Source organism: Tenrec ecaudatus, chromosome 4 (assembly GCF_050624435.1).
Source record: "Tenrec ecaudatus isolate mTenEca1 chromosome 4, mTenEca1.hap1, whole genome shotgun sequence".
Taxonomy (NCBI): Eukaryota; Metazoa; Chordata; class Mammalia; order Afrosoricida; family Tenrecidae; genus Tenrec; species Tenrec ecaudatus.
The window spans coordinates 161,223,765-161,236,407 of record NC_134533.1 but is presented as its reverse complement, the minus strand read 5'-3'; positions in this window follow the sequence as shown (position 1 = coordinate 161,236,407).

Genomic DNA, 12,643 nt, shown 5'->3' with positions numbered 1-12,643 from the left:
ATGCAGAGAACGTTAAGCACTTACTGATGCTTCACAGCCGCCCTCTGCAGGATTTCAGAGCAGTGTATTGGTAGCCAAGCAAAAAGCCTCCCCTTTGTCCAGCGGAGGGATGGGTAGGTTATTTGGTACATTTAACAGTCATTTACTGTATTACTAAATCCATCGCATTATTACCATCTTAATAACCAATACAAAGTTATACTCTTTTAAGAGAAAAAAAATCTCTGTGAATTCTACCCCAACAAGACAGAGAATTTAGAGCGATTATGCAAGTATGGTAATGAAGCCATGGTAACTACTCAGTGAGGTAAATGAGTGAATGAAAACAATATATCTATCCGCAAAGAACTGGAAACTGTAAAGAGACATTTAAAATTTCAAACTTAAAATGATAAGTTATAACAAAAATATACTGTATAGTTTAAATTGCTTAAATTAAGACATTGCATAGTCTTAATAAACTTGCCTGGAACAATAGAATATTACAAAGATGTTTACTTCTGTTTTCTTTTTTTAACTTGTGTTTTCTTGACAACGCAAAGGCATCTGGCTGTGCAGGCCATAATACATTTTGGATAACATTGCAAGGAAATGGAATTAAACATCGCAAACTTCAGTATGCTTATGTGGAACCGACACACGGACTGGGAAGCAGTCATCTACACTAAACAAGGGGTACAACTTCCCCGGGGGTTCTGAGCTTGTAACTTTCTGGGCATGGCCAAGCCTGTCTTTCTCCGGTGAAATGGCTGGGAGTGCGGAACTACTGACCTTACGTCAATTTATAACCATTGTGCCTAATCTTGGAGAAGCATTCCAAATTTAATGTGTTTATAAGTACATACTAGAAATCATACATCATTACCCAATTTTACTTCCTAAATTAGTGCAACATGATAAATGAATCTTAGCTTGATCTCTTATCATAATTCTAAAGGTTTTGATACTAATATCATTTACATTAAATGACATACTTCATATGTCGTAGCACCGCTCAAGGTGTAAAGTAAAATATGTTGACTTCTGTTGTTATTATATGTTTGATAAATGCAGAATCATTTCATAATGATAATTGGCTAATCAGAGCACTGGTGGTACCATGGTTAAACCATCTGGCTGTCCACCAAAAGGTTGCTGTCCGAAGCCACCATCTTCTGTATGCAAGCAAAGAGCAATAGTCTGCTTTGGTAAAGTGGTTCAAACTATTGACCTTAGCATTAACTAAGACATAGGATTCTTCGTCCTATACTGTAGGCAAGGAGCCCTGGTAGCTTAGTGGATTACATATTGTGCTGCTAACCGCAAGGTCAGCAGTTTGAATCTAACAGCCACTTCTCAAGAGAAAGATGGGGCTTTCTACTCCAGTAAATAATTACAGTCTCAGTTATATCCTAGGGTTGTATGAGTTGGAGGACTTCACGGCTTTTGAGTGGCAAATTTGCTCAAGTGTTCATTCAGCAACTAACCTAAGGTCAGTGGTTTACAGCCACTAGTTGCCGCAGGAGTTAAGTGTGACAGTTTGTTTCCATGAAGGTTTACAGCCCTGGAAACTATATAGGCAGTTCTTCTCTATTATATAATGGCATGATGAGTCAGAATGAGCAGTGGATTTGTTTATGATTTGATAGATACTAGGTTCACCATTTTTTTAAATCTCTTAATAGTCACAGAAATCCCATCATATGGATATTTAAATTTGTTTTTATTTTATATATCCCATTAATATACAGAAGAACCTCACTTGAAAGTCCTTTCTTCTCAGCACTAAATTAATTGTCTTGGAGTCACGGCTTTGCAAAAAAGAATTGTAAGTGAAGGGGTGAAGTCTAGCCTGTAAATCATTGTATAGCCAATGAGGTCTCTATGTAGGCATGGCCTTCCCCTGCGGATTCTGGGAATTGCTCTATTTCCTCCTTGAAATCAGGCGTGTCACTCTGGGTAAACTAGGAAAACAAATCCACAGAAACTCATGTATAAGAGCGAGTTTTATATAAAGGTTAAATGAACATCAAGAAAACATCCCTACCTAGTGATGCTCAAGCCCACAAGTCCAACATTAACCCATATGTCCTCCTCCATCTCACAAAACACACACTATGATGCTGACTGCAGGAGGAAAGCTGAATCATTGAATGTGTAAACATCTCAGTGCTGGCAGGGGTCTCCACATGGCTGCTTCAGCACCCAGGGCTACATCATGGTAGGTTCACGTGGCTTCTCCTCAGAGATGTCTTGCAGGAAGTGAACCTTGCGAGCTGAAGCAGGGAACTGGCTAAGGCAGTTGCACCCTGGTCTGACCATCACAAAGCAAGAGACCCGAGAACTCGAAAGGCGAGGCTCACTGAGCAATTTATCTCTCACCCCTCCAATTACTCCCACATGTGTTTTCAGCCAGTTTGGCACAATAAGCCTTAACTATCCCAGCAGGACTCTCTCTCTCTCTCTCTCTCTCTCTCTCTCTCTCTCTCTCTCTCTCTCTCTCTCTCTCTCTCTCTCTCTCTCTCTCTCTGCTTACTCCCTGAGAGATGCTCTACTGGCAAGACTCATGGCACTACACTGATCGACTCTGTACCCTGAGAACTGGAGCATCCACATGGAGACCCCGACCATCGCTGAGATGCTTACAATGCCACTGGATCCACAAAACTTCCCACCTGATGGCCTTTGATCTGCCTGAAATTGGTGTCGTTGCATGTGTTTTGTGAGTCTGAAGAGGACTTTATAGATTGTTATTGGATATTTGGGCTAATATCAGACTTATAGACTTGATCTTGACTGGCTTGGGTATTTTCTCAAAGATCAATTGCTCTTTATATAAACCTCTTCCATATACACATGTGAGTGTGTCTTTCTCTAGTCTACCCGGACTAACACAAGTTCACAAAACCTTTTCTCTAAAACTAAGTGATTGAACTGTGCTCATTTCTTGATGAGTTTAACTCATGCTTTTGACGGCCTGGAACTTCCTGATTGTTTAATTTTATGCAACAGCTTCATCTTAAAACTTTTCACAAACTCCTGTTATCAGACTGTATTAATTGCTAGAAGATGTAAAAAGTAAGAAGAAATATATATGGTCAAGCCGGGACAGGAAACATGTATAGTCTGAGGAAGGATATGTTGACTTATCTGTCCTTTGTGTATGGCAGATACAAGAACTTTCCACATGACAAAGATGTAAGAAGAATTATTTGAAATCAAATAACAAGCAATAGTATTGCATTTTAACCTCTCAGTTAAATGTGCAGCATAAAAAAAACCTTTGAATATATGAAATCATCCCCTTTTCTAAGGAACATTCTTGATGTACTTTATCCAAGACAGGTCTGTCTGTTGTTCTGCTAGTCCATGTTAATTTCAATATTCTTTATTAACACCATAATTTAAAAACATGAGTTTGTCTGTGGCCTACCTTATTTTCTGTCCAGGTTTCACACCCATAGGAAGTAATTGATTTTGGATTATAAGAATCTTTGCCCTGTAACTGACATCTTTACTCACAAACAAAATACAGAGGCCTTGTACCACATATCCCTGTCCATAATTTATCTGACTTCTTGGCTGCTGCTTCCATGAGTACTGATTGTGGATCCAAGTGAAATAAATCCTTGAGAGTTAAAAATAAATAAATAAATAGATAGATAGATAGTTATTATTTAAAAAGGTATTGGAGTTGATCTTATCTAAAGTTTCACTTTGTTTAAAGGCCTTTCTAAGGAAACAGATTCTGGCACCAAGTTGTTTTTTGTTTTTCTTTAATTCTGAAACAATGGCTAGAGCTGTTAAAACATCTCCAGCAATGTTTTCTGATCCCACAGCAGGCATATGTGATTCTGAACTAAACTTCTGTCATTAGTTTTTGAAATCATTCATTGTAAACTTCACTAATCAATTATCATATAAAAGGCCAGTCATCAACTACCACTAGCCCATCTTCCTTGTGATCTCAACCAAACACTAATCAATCAAATGTCTGTATTATACTTTCTGTGTTCCCTGGGCTATGTATCTTTTGTTAGAAATCCATTAGTTGTGCTAGTCAATTTTGACTCCTGTGAGCTGGTGTCTCACTGCATTCTCTCTCTCTCTCTCTCTCTCTCTCTCTCTCTCTCTCTCTCTCTCTCTCTCTCTCTCTCACACACACACACACACACACACACACCTAATTTCTCCTAATAAACCCTCCTAACTTTATTTTTAAAATGAAATGTGTTTTTGCATGGAACAGTTTATATGTTTTAAAATATAAAAAAAGAGAAAGGACGTATTCAAAGAAGAAAGATATAAGCTACTTAGAGATCACTATACCAGGATTATTAGGTGTTTAATACCCACAGAAAGAAATTTTGCAAGACATGGAAAATTTCCACCACTTTCCTTCAACAGTATGTTGAACGGTGTTGGCTGGTATGTTGTTGGTTGGTATCGATTTCTCACAGACCTGGAGGGTCACCCATAGTAAACAGGAATAAGCAGCTTCCACACTAAGAAGAGATTGTGATGAAAGACTATGCTGTTCTCCTCAGAACAATTGGCTACTGAAAGCCGTATGGATAGCAGCAAAATGCTGCCAGAAATTGAAAAGCTATAATGGTTAGAGACAGAATATTGTCAAAACTCATCGTAAAAGGTGAGCCCCTAAGCCAGAAGGCACTCGACATATGACCTCGTCTAAGTAGAGTTGAGGCTAATGATGAGGATGGAATAAAATCTTTGGGAGTAAAGTTTCTGAGACTTGCATTTGCTGATAAGGCACCATTACACATGAGAAAAAAAACGACTGCAGAAATCAATAAATAATTAGAACTTGGACTATACAAAGTATGAATCTAGGCAAATTGGAAGTTGTCAAAAATAAATGAAAAACATGAAGATTGATGTTTTAGGTGTGAGTATACTGAAATCGACTAGTATCAGCAGTTTTGAATCAGAAAATGACCTGGTTTACTATGCTAGGAATAATAGATGCAGGAAGAATGGCATCACATTCCTTGTGGAAGAGCTAGTTCAAGATCTATCTTGAAGTACAATACTGTCTGTGATAGGATAATATCTATACACATGCAAAGAAATCTAGTCATAAAGTAAATCTTTTCAATACAATTTTATTCACAATTATACACTAAGAACTACAGCTAGTGAGAAAGAAAGTCAGGAATTCTATCAATGCCTTCAGTCTGAAATTGATCATATATGCAATCAAGGTATATTGATAATGTTTGGTGATTGGAATGCAAAAGTTGGATATAGAGTAAAAGGAATAGTAACTTGAAAAATTGATCAGGGTAACAGCAATGAAGCTGGTGATAGCTTGATAGAATTTTTTTTTAATCTTTTTATTGAGGCTCATAAGGCTCTTATCACAATCTGTACATACATCAATTGAGCAAAGCACCCTTATACATTCATTGCACTCGTCACTCTCATAATTCACCTTCCACTTGGGTTCCTGGAATCAGCTCGGTTTCCCTTTTTTCCCCCCATCCCCCTCCCTCCCCGATCCCACCCCTGGTCCCTTGATAGTTTATAAATAATTATTATATCTTATCTTACACTCCCCGGCGTCTCCCCTCACCCGCCTCCCCATTGCCCATCTCCCGGAGAGGAGGTTACCCATAGATCTCTGAGATCGGTTCTCCCTTTCCACACCCCGTTCCCTCCTGGTGTCACCACTCCCACCGCTGGTGTTGAGGGGTTCATCTGTCCTAGATTCCCTGTATCTCCAGATCCCCACTGCACCGCTGTACATCCTCTGGTATAACCAGGTCCGCAAAGCAAGGAAGAATTGGGGTCATGATGATTGGGAGGGGAGGAAGCGTTCAGGAACTAGAGGAAGGTTTTGAGTTTCATTGTTGCTACACTGAACCCTGAATGGCCCATCTCCTCCTCACTACCCCTCTGGAAGGGGTGTCCAGCTGTCTACAGGTGGGCATTGAGTCCCCATCATGCACTCCCCCTCTTTCACGGTGATGTGATTCTCACCACCACCCCACCTTTGTTGTTGGAGACCTGGTCTCCTCTGTCCTTCATGGTCACATATGTTGGTGTGCTGCTTCCGTGTGGGCTCGGTTGCTTCTGGGCTAGATGGCCGCTTGTTTGCTTTCAAGCCTTTAAGTCCCCAGACGCTATATCTCTCAGCTTGATAGAATTTTAAAACACCATTGACTTCTTCATTTCAAATATCTTTTTTCAACAGAACAGCAACTATAGATAGAGACTTCTTCAGGTGAAATACACAGAAATCAAATTGAGTTCATCTTTGAGAATAAACGGAGAAGCTCAAGTAACAGCAGACAAAACCAGGCCAAGGGATAAGTATGGACAAAACATCTATTATTTATATATTTATGTTGAGGTTGAAGCTGACGAAAATGAAAACAAATCCATAAGAGCCCAAAATGGACCTTAAGTATATCTCACATGCATGTCCAGACTATCTCAAGAATGATATGCTGCATTGCACACTAATTACAGAGGACTCAGCGAGCTGTGAGATGACCTGAAGAATATCACACAAGAAGAAAACAAAAGATTAAAAAAAACAGGAAAGGAGAAAAGTTCAAAATAATTGTCAGAAGAATCTCTGACCCTTGCTCTTAACAGCTAAGGCAAATGGAAGAAATAACGAAATAGAAGAAATGAACAGAAAGCTCCAGTGACAGCTAAAAAACCCCAACCCAAACCCAAAATATTATAATAAAATGTACAAAGCCCTAGAGTTAGAAAACCAAAGAGAAGAACATGCTCCGCATGTCTTAAATGTAAAGAACATTAAAAATTCAAGTCTACAATTGGAATATTTAAACAGTTCCTAAGTACAAGCATGGTTGACATTCAACCATTTCAGGAGGCAGCTTATGTGCAAGAGCCAATGGTAGTGAAAGAAGTCCAATGCAGACTGAAAGTATTAGCCAAAAACAAGGCTCAAGGCATTGATGGAATGTTAATTGAAATGTTTCAACAAGTGGACTCATCCCCAGAAGCACTCACTCATCTAGGCCAACAAATGTGAAAGATGCCAACTTGGTCACTTGAGTGGGAGAATTATATATTTATACTCATTCCAAAGAAAGGTGACCCAACAGAAGACCCAAACTTAAAACCAATATATTTGATGTCATATACAAGTAAAACTTTGCTGAAGATCATTTAACAATGGTTGCAGCAGTATATGGACAGAGAGCTGTCAGCTGTCAGGTCAGATTCAGGAGAGGATAGAGAATTGCTAATCACTGCTAACGTCAGATGGATCTTGACTGAAAGGAAGGGATACCAAAAATATATTCAGTTGTATTTTGTTGACTATGGAAAGGCAGTCTACGGTGTGAACCATAACAAGCTATGGATAACCTTGAGAAAAAAATGTAAATTCCAGAACACTTCATTTTGTTCAGGCTGTTATATGAACAGAGCGAAAATACTGATTGCATGGCTCAAAATCAAGACAGACGGGAGTCAGGGTTTATCTTCTCACCATCCTTACTCAATCTCTCTGCTGAGCAAATCATCATCAGAAAAACTCCCTTATATGATGAAGTATGTGGCTTACAGTTTGGAGGAAATTCGCGATGGCATGGCCTGGCTGGAAGGGACGAGGACTTAAACTACTTGTTGATGAAGATCCAGGATTGTAGCTTTCAATAGAGATTACAACTCAATGTAAGGGGAACAAAACATCTCACATCTGGACCACTAGATGACACCATGATAAATGGAGAAAAGATCGAAGTTGAAAGTGGTTTCATCTGATTTAGATCCACAATCTATTCTCATGGAGGCAGGAGGCAAGAGATCAAAAAACACATTGCTTTGGGTAAACATGTAGTAAAGATTTGTTTAGTGTTGGAAAGCAAGCATGTAACTTTTAGGACTAAGATACACTTGACCATGTGCTTTCAATTGCCTCATATGCATATGATCGCTTGACATTAAATAAAGAAGACTGAAGAATTGATGGCATCCCATCAATTTTTGTTTTGTCTTTGGGTTGTCTTAAGTGCAGCTTGAACTTCTCTCATTGGTTCTGGTTCATGTGCTACCTTCTGAAAGGGTGAATGGCAACCAGTGTATTTGGGTGCAATGGAGCTGTATTCTTTTCATCCCCTTTCGATGCTTCCTCGATCATTTGATATTTTCCCCAAGAATCTTTTAATATTACAACGGAAGGCTTGCATGTTTTTTCCAGTTAGTTCAGTTTAAGATATGCTGTGTGTGTTTTTCACCTTTTGGTTTTCTTTGTTTCTTTTTTAACTTTGTCTTTTCTAGCTATCATTAGAACTTTAATATGCAGCCTTTTAATGACCCAGTTCCTTGCATTTGGTTGAGCTAATCTAAGAATAAGAGCAAGTTTCAGAGGCTCTTCTGACTTCCACTTTGGTCTTCTCTGTCTTTCCTAGCTTTTGAAGACTTCGTGATTTATTCATTCATCATGTTCTGGGTGTCCTCCCACACCTCATCGGGTCTGCTGGCATTAGTGTTCAATTCATTAAATTTGTTCTTGAAGTGTTCTTGAAATTCAGGTGGGAGAGACTCAAAGATGGATTTTGGATCTGTATTAACACAAAGAAAAATATCCCTCCCATAAGATATTGAGGGCATTACAACCTCTAAAAATACTGAGTGACTTGCAACTCTAGCATTTGGGGTAAAAAAATGCTCTTGAGAAATTCTTGTCCTAGGTTCTTCTATATACTCTACTAGAAAATGCATTTCAGTGAATTAACTTGTAAGTGGTTCAAATACATTGGGAGAGTAAAAATATCTCATATAAAAATTAACGAGATAGTGACTTATAGAAGCTATCTTAGCAGTCAAATCCAGTAATGTTCAAAGTCTTCATAAGATGTGTGATTAAAAATTATTTAAATTATTTTATTGGGGGCTCTTACAACTCTTATCATAATCCATACATACATCCATATTTCCTCCTGTAAATATACGGGTTTGTTCCGTTTTAAAATACATACAATAAACATTAACAGATTTTTCCTTAGGAAAATGGCATGGGACTATATTATATAAACTAAACTCTTACTTCTTTGAAGTAAAATCCAAGAGATTTGTTGAAGATAGAGTGAACATTGTATGGGAAATCATGGAATGGGAGGTCAAACCTGAGCTCTCAGGAAAAATGCACGTTAGAAGTCATTGTAGCACTAATGAGAGGCAATTAAAGTGCAATATCCTGATCTGTTTCCAATAATTCAGGTCAGTTTAAGGGGGGAAGATGAAGCAGTTGAAAAGAATGGGCTGACTTTTCAGAAAGAACCAAATACTTGGAATGAGTTTCTGCGGGTGGGGAGCTCAGGACCAGTTTCAGGGGATACCAAAGTTTATTCTCCTTAAAACAAAGCACAAAATGGTTACGAGACATAGTTGCAAGATAAAGGGTCAAATAGATTTCATGTGGATTAGCAAAAATGTCACGCTGGACAGTTTTAAGGATAATCTCTTTATTATAACCTTGCTAAAATGAGATCTCTGGGCGGAGGAGGAGAACAAATATTGCTCAAAAATAATCAAGCAACCGGTACAACTGAGATTAAAGTTTCCATGAATCTTCAAAGTCTTTAGCACAATAACGAACACACTGAAGTCTTTAACAATAATGGTAGCGGAGCTCTTAAGGTGCACATGTAGAATCTTAAGGTAAGATAACATGGAGTTGAAGGTTATGTCTGAACTCTAAGTTGCTTCCGTCATTTTACAAGTAGGTCAGATGCCTCTGTAGTGGTTTTACATCTTTTATAACTCAAGAATTTATCAGATTTTAAGTCGGTATTTAGCATATTAAAATGTAATAAATCATCTATATTTTTATCATTACCTGCCATCATCTTTCAATAAAAGCTTCCATTACCCTTCAACTTCATGGTTGGTCTAACAAGGGAAAGCAAACCAGAATTCTTTGGAAAAGTAGATTCAGGGAGAAAGTTGTCTTCCGAAAACAGATCAGTTGAAAGGGATATTTCTGAACTTGAATAGGAACTTTTCTAGACCTTGTTCTGAATGATGACTTCAAGAGTCAGGACTCTACATCATGTTATTATTAGTCATGGAATGAAACCAAAAAGGAATCTTTTTTAGAATAAGGCTTACTCCCCAACTTTTTCTTCTACTTCTGGAAATATGGATAATGGGAAATATTTAAAAGTTGAACACAAATATTAGAGTACATCAGTTACCTTCTAATGCAGGTGTCGTTTTGAATTAGTGACTCAACTGAACTATTGCCAGACTGTATATGTTATGATATAAAACTCTTCAGAGCTGAGATTCAACCTGATTTGATAAACTTCAATCTCATTTATTAGCTCTGGACTGTTAGTCCGACTATAGTAATTTGCTGTTTATTGAAAATAAATATTAATTTCTGTGCTACATTGTACAGATAACAGTTCTCCAGCTATTTGAGTCATTAGTAAAATTCTGTCACCAGCAAATGCATGAAAAATAACATATTGCTAGATGCATTCTCAATGCAAAGTTTTAATTAGGCACTTTGTACCTCCTCATGTGGTATTATTCTACTAAAGCATTAATACTTGTTACTTATACTTCCAGGTTAAAGCAGATGCTTCATTAGACCTTCATAATATGCCTGCAGTGATGAACACATCTGTGAGTTTTGATATGATCACAGAATTTTATCTATATTCCTGCACACAGATGGGAAAGCTTAATTACTGACCATTAATTTGTTCCTTGTTTCTATAAACATTTGTTGAGAGTCTTCCTGATGTTATACATGGAACATTTGTAAGGTCACCAATGCGCATTGTAGAGGAGGGAGAACGAAACTGACATACTCACAAGTGGACGGCAACAAATTATGTGTAAGAAGGAAATCGGTGCCTAGAAAAATACCGCTCACTGCCATTGTATCATTGTTTCAGAGTGACTCTTAGGGCAAAGAGAATTGTTTCCTAGGATTTTCAAGACTGGAAATCTTTGTTGGAACAATCTGTTTCTCCCTGAGATGCTGGTGAGTTTGAACAATCCACCTTACAGCTAACGGTCTGATATTTACCTGACATTACCACCCGGGCTCCCAAGAATATCTAGTGACTGTTAAAGCATCCAATTGCTAGAACCAAAGGTATATTTATGAACATCTATGGAGTTCCAGAGCCATAACTGGTAGAGCATTAGAACTATTTATTTAAGCAATGGCTTATTTTGAATAATGTATTTCATGGTTTGCTTAGTTTATGAGGGATTTTAAAATACCATATATCTAATTGTTCTAGAAGAAGTATTTTCAAAATGTTAGCAATCTCTATAGGTACGCCTTTCATTCATCATTCCATGTCAAGTCGATGTTTGAGTTATATGATATCCCACCCATGGTTTTTGTAACTTAACCGCAACTTGTACAAATGGAATAACTGACTGCTATCACATTTGAATAAAGGGTTAAATAAACTGTTCCATCTCCATTCAGAAAAGGAATGCAGTCTTCTCTCGTTTTTAAGTGCTTCTTTTTACTCCTTGTATTTAATAAGCTCCATTTGTTTGTATGATAAAAATACTCTTGTTAGTTTAAAGGATAAATTAAATACATAATTGACTTGATAAAGACAAAATGACTAAAATATATTCCATTTGTATGGTTAAGTTAAATTCTAATTGTATGAATTTTAAATCCTTATGCTTAAGGTTAGAAATTAACTAGCAATCCACTTTCCACATTTTGAAAACCTCAGTATTTGTGTGTCGGACACTTGTCTCTGTTCAATGAGATTAAAAACAGACGAACTGAAACTAGCATTACTTGAAAGGTAACCATGAAAGAAACAGTTTTTAAATTAATAGAAAAGTCACTTTTTTACATTTCAAAGCTCAGTAGAGTTAGAGGAAGTCATCAAGTTAAAAGTGGCATCTGTCCCTAACCATGTCTACATCTTTCAGTGGAAATTGACAATGAGTTGGAACAACTGCATACAGCGTTTGCTTAGTTTTACTTTGTGGCAAGAAAAGGCTTCATGCACTGCAATGATTTTAAAGCTGTATGCAGAGCGGGGGAAATTAAGACAAAGATTTTGTTGTGAGTGGTTCTTGGTTCAATGCTTTCAAAGTGAATGGTACATTGATAAAACATTCAAGGTCAAGAAAAAGTTGTCTATGAATTAGATGTCTGTAACTGCCAGACTATCTGTATTAAAGTTAGGCAAATACGTAAATTAAATAAATTTCTTCTCGTCTAGTAGCTCATCTAGACAAACGAGTTTCTTGCAAAATTCTTAACATTTAATCAAAACAGACAAAAATAATCCTACTCTATTATACTTTAAATAAAGTGAACATTTTGTGAGAATATATTACAAAAGCATGTACAAGGCTCAAATTTTGAATTGGCTGAAAAAAATAATACTTTTCATGTTTTACTGCTACATTTTACAACATCCGGGGAACATTTTGTTAGTTTATTTGGGCCTTTCTCTCTAATCTAGTTCCTAACTTCTCTTCCTGAAAGCTGGAGAAAATGACATTATTCCTGAAGGTCCTGTCTCCATTTCTTAGAACCAATCAAAGAACAATATTCAGTGTCAAGGACACATTTTTTAAACTCAAAATCATATTGTCATTAAATCAGTATTTTCTTTAGAGAAAAAATATTTTATGTTCTCAGGGTAAAATGTCT